We start from the raw sequence: 5,468 nt of genomic DNA on the forward strand, positions 1-5,468 counted from the left end.
AAATCACAAGGGTCAATTCCACACTGGGGAATTAATCTTAAGCCCTGTCTAGTTAACACAAGAACCACGCCCCTTATGGAGACATGCAAACACTCTTCACCTGACAGGTTCCCTACTTATGAGATCAAGGTTCTTCTTCTTCGCCTCCATGCTCCATTGCTCCTACTAAAACCTATACGATCCTAACTCCATTATGGCAATTCGTCACCTACCCCCACAAACGTAACGGTATTCAACCCCCTGCGTCAATAATTTGTAGACGCTCCACTGGCAGCGATTACAGGTTTGTGTCTTCTTGGGTATTTCTCTATCAGCTCTGCACATCAGGATTTGGGGGTTTCGCCCATTCCCTGATAAAGGTCCTTCTTGCCCAGTTGCTCAGTTTGGTCGGACGGCCAGCTCCAGGAAGAGTCTGGGTAGTTCCATAATCTACCAGAAGGATGCATACTGCACCCTTCCTCATCGCGCTCAGTAGTCTGTAAAGACAGGATCCAACCTTTCACGGTATCATTTTGTTGCTTTTATCTAAATCCTGTAACATATTATCTTGTGGTGCACTTGCAAAACCATTATTTAAGCTGGAGTGCAACATGACTTATTTGTGGTGCCTGGCAAATTCTGCCGCATGATCCTGCAAGCTCTGATGCGAAGAGAAGAGAACGTTTCTGACCTTTTGCCTCCGAGTGACGACATATTGTAAAAGACAATATTGTCTCTTTCTGTTTCTAAAAGAGCCAATATTATCTCTTTCTCAAAATTGAGCACAGAAAATTAACATGCCTTGTGTTTAATGATCGCATTGAGTTATTTATTTTAATTGGAATAGATTGATATCCGTCATATTTAGCTGTCATGTAATGCCCCTCTGGAATGCATAACAGCATTCAGGAGATGTACATCTATATCTTTTTGTATATCTGCACTATTCCGGAGTGTCTAATCTTCCAAAAGGTTGAAGAGGGTGTGAAGAGACAAGCACCTCGGCCTATCTTTATTCGCAGACTAATTAGGCACGATGAAGACTCGGTCAAGCACGCTACGTGACAACAACTTCAAGCTCTATGAGCAAGTCTTGGTGCCTCTGTTTGGGAATCTGAAATTGATTGGTAAATGCCCTTTAATCATCACCAGGGAAATAATCAACTCCACGGAGGTTTCGTGAATGGAATATATTTTTCAAAAGTTATTCACGACGTGTAACGTATCATTGTTATGGTGTAGGGAGGTGGTGAAATTTGAATGATCGCTCATTAAAAAGGGTTTTTGTAAATGATTTTTAATATGCTAATTGTCCTCTCTCTCTCTTTCTCTCTTTCTCTCTCTTTCTCTCCCTTTTTCTCTCTTTTTCTCTCTCTCGTTTTTCCTTTTTCAGTTTTATTTCAACATCACAAAGGACAAACTCGGGAGAAGTTGAACACATGCTCATTGTGTCCTGAGGATTTTGCACACTCGTCCACATTGAGACAAAATTTGTGAAGAATCAGCACAAGCGTTGTAAAGATTTTGTGGTTATCAGCATCAAGTCAAAAGGATCAAATGGAGATGGACACATCAAGTTGTGGGAGGACTGCGTTGCACCTGCTGAAACCCGCGAATGAAGATAACAACCAACGAGGGAAGTTGTACAAGTGTTATGTGTGTTCAAAGGTTTTTAATCAGTTATCAAATTTAAATAAACATAAACGAATTCACACGGGGGAGCAGCCGTACAAGTGTGCTATGTGTTCAAAGGGTTTTCGTCATTCATCAAGCTTAAATCGCCACAACCTAATTCACACGGGGGAGTAGCCATACAAGTGTGCTGTGTGTTCGAAGGTTTTTAATCATTTATCAAATTTAAATACACACACACTAATTCACCCGGGAGAGAAGCCATACAAGTGTTCCGTGTGTTCTCAGGTTTTTAGTCGTCCAGTAGCCTTAAATAAACACAGACACATTCACATTGGGGGGAAGCCATACAAGTGTGCTGTGTGTTCAAAGGTTTTTCGTCGATCATCAAACTTAAATAGCCACAACCTAATTCACACGGGGGAGAAGCCATACAAGTGTGCTGTGTGTTCAAAGGTTTTTCGTCATTCATCAAGCTTAAATAGCCACAACCTAATTCACACGGGGGAGCAGCCATACAAGTGTGCTGTGTGTTCAAAGGTTTTTCGTCAATCATCAAGCTTAAATAGCCACAAACTAATTCACACGGGGGAGAAACTGTAGAAGTGTTCTGTGTGTTCTCAGGTTTTTAGTCGTCCAGTATCCTTAAATCAACACAGACACATTCACATTGGGGACAACCCATACAAGTGTGCTGTGTGTTTGTAGGTTTTTAATCAGTTATCAAATTTAAATAAACACAAACTAATTCACATGGGGGAGAAGACACCGCACAGGAGAAACTCACCCACATGTGGAGATAGCAGCCAACAACACAAACATACACACCTATACATGCATTTTGGACACGCACACAATCACACACACACGAAGGTGGATACTTTGAGACTTGGGTTGCACCTTCTGAAACATGTGTAAGGGATTTCATTCGAAACTCAGGCTAATTGGGGCAATATGACCCATTTGCCTCCCTAGCGTCTGACTGTCTGGTTTTGGGAAGCTGTTGACAAAATCTTTGTTTGCCCTTGCATCAACATTCTTTTTTTTATGAGCAGCTCCCCGCCTGCTGAGCCTTTCTCCTTGCTACAATCTTTGAAACTGGGGAAATGTTTTGAGTGCCTTGTCCTTTGAAGAAAAGCATATGAAGCAGAATACAAATTGTGATTCCTTGCGATGTTGTTGGTTGCTGGCTGTGTGAGGACCAAAAGGTGCTACTAGCTTGTGCGCCCATATATCTACCATGCATGTTATCCTTATCCCTCAATAAACCTTGCACAGTGTCTGAGTTGAGGTGCTTATTCCAGAACCGAAGGGATTAGGGAATCCATGACACATGCATATGGAGATAACAAGCAACGGGAGAAGCAAAGAGTACCTATGGAGTGTTAGACTAATTCTGAAGTCATCGCTCTCTCCAATGAAAAAAATCAAAACTATAAACCAATGTGCAGTACCGGTATTGCTGTATCGCTGTGTATTTATGAACTGGCCACAATCGGAGATCAACAACTTGTACACCAAAACACCAAAGTGTTCTTTGTTCAAAGTTTTTCGTCAGCGATCGGGTTTATTTACGCACAAAAACATTTATCACCAGTGAGAGTTCTTGCACGTTATCTATTTTTAGGGTTTTGCACATTTCTCCACATTAAATATGCAAAACATTATGTTGAGAAGCCAATTGATGAGTTTCTAAAGAGTAGACAACCCTTTTGCAAGGGTTGCTGCGGTTACATCTTGTGCAGGTGATGAATGTGCAGGTGTTGAACAAACCTTGTGCAGGTGGTGAATTGTTTTGTTTTTATTTTGAATTTTTGAGTGGCATTTTGACAATTTTTGTGTATTTAACCGGATTATTTGCTTTGATATTTTTATTACGAGTTGATCTTTATTCTCTTTGAATCGCTGCAAAAAAAATAAAGGTGCATATAACCGGATTATATGTATTTTTTTTATTCCAAGTTCTTGTTTATAGTCTTTGAAATCTCTGTAAAAAAAAGTGAAAATCCTCAAATATCTTCTCTGATTGCGTTATCTTTTTTTGTGAGGATTACTTTTTCTTCTCGACAGAGGAGAGGGTATCTGATTTGGGTCTGTTTGTCTGCACAGAATGTGAGTAGTTGCATTAATTACATTAGACCCCCATCGACCCCTTTATAGCACTACAACCTCACCCCCATTACACCATTTAGATAACGATATCTTGGTAATATACGGATCATTATTTAGTCATTGAAAGTTGTGACTAGTACTAATATCAACCCCCCACCCCCCATTGGCAAGCACCTCAGTTCCAAGTGTAGAAGTATAAAACTTCTAAGTAAGCGAGTTATCGCGGCCATTCCAATTGAAACCTGTCCCTCGTCCTCTTAATTAATAAAATGCATTGTAATGACAACAAACTCCGATGTATTGTTAATGAGATAGAAATAGTTCAGTTCTTTGATGAATCTTAAGGTGGGTTTTCACGGGACACGCGAACGATGCGAATGTCGAAAAAATGGCAAAGTCCAACATTCGTATTTTAGGCTCCAAAAGTTCGCCAAACATGCGCGGGGGTTCGGAAGCGTCGTCAATTTTTCGCAGGAGTCGTTTTTTGTTCGGCGGGAATTTCAAACTTTTTTGAAATATCAAATTTTTGAAATTTTGAATTTCAAAGCTTTCAAAGCTGAATTTCAAAGCTTTGAAAAGCTTCGGATATGAAATCTTTCCTCTTCTCCAATGGCTTGATCTCTGATCATCAATTTGGTTTCAGACCAGGTCACTTTACTCTGGACATGCTGCTTCTGCTGTCTCAACAATGGATGGAGGTCCTCAATGCCAAACAGGAAATCAGAGCTGTCTCCCTTGACATATCACGTGCCTTCGATACGGTCTGGCACCCAGCTCTGCTCACCAAACTCTCCTCCTATGGTATCCATGGAAATCTCCATGCATGGCTTGCGGACTTCCTCTCTGGTCGTAGTCAACATGTGGCCATGAATGGATTTCTCTCATCTCCCCTTCCTGTTCAGGTTATATATATATATTTATTTTCCCCTTCCTGTTCAGGCTGGAGTTCCCCAAGGCAGTGTTCTGGGCCCTGTGCTTTTTCTGGTCTTTATCAATGATCTCTCAGACTCTCTGGAAAATCCTCTCTATCGCTTTGCTGATGACTCCACTCTCTGCCGCTCCATTCCTCTTCCCTCAGATCGGCAGTCTGCAGCCTCCTCACTCTCTGAAGACCTGGACAAAATCACAGCCTGGTCAAACAAGTGGAACATGTCTTTCAAACCTGACAGATCTCACACTCTTACTATGTCTCTCCGAAAAGATCGACTGGACAACCCTCCCATCTACTTTCTCAACAATCCTCTCCAAGAAGTTCTGTCGCTCAAGCTTTTGGGTCTCACTATCTGCCATGATCTTTCTTTGGAAAACCACATTTCCAAGCTGGCCTCCAAAGCCAGTCGCCGACTGGGCATCCTCCGTCGTGCGAAGTCCTTCCTTGGCACACCTGAGCTCCTCACCACATACAAGGCTTTCATCCGCAGCTCAATGGAATACTGTTCTCCCCTCTGGGCCGGTGCTCCTGCCTCACACCTAGCTCGGCTTCACGCTGTTGAAACCAAAGCTTTCAGAATCATTGGAATCTCCCACGATGAAGCTATCTCTTAGGGCCTTTCACTCACTCACCGCAGGCAGGTAGGTGGTCTTTCTGTCTTCTACCGACTCCTCTCCGGCCTTGCTCCCCCAGCTCTCTCTGTGCTCTGTCCCCCAAATATTCCTACAGGTGGCACAAGATCTGCCAGCAACCCTCTGATGGTTAAACTGCCGAAATCTCGGCTCTCTGCTCACCTTCACTCTTTAATTCCTCT

General features: G+C 42.4%; 1 pseudogene; it reads left to right on the forward strand.

Annotated features, from left to right (window-relative positions):
• The first annotated feature begins 1,536 nt into the window (after positions 1 to 1,536).
• Positions 1,537 to 2,319, forward strand: LOC144893402 (uncharacterized; annotated as a pseudogene).
• Positions 2,320 to 5,468: the final 3,149 nt, after the last annotated feature.

This window comes from Myxine glutinosa, chromosome 8, assembly GCF_964187855.1.
Source record: "Myxine glutinosa chromosome 8, kmMyxGlut1.1, whole genome shotgun sequence".
NCBI lineage: Eukaryota > Metazoa > Chordata > Myxini > Myxiniformes > Myxinidae > Myxine > Myxine glutinosa.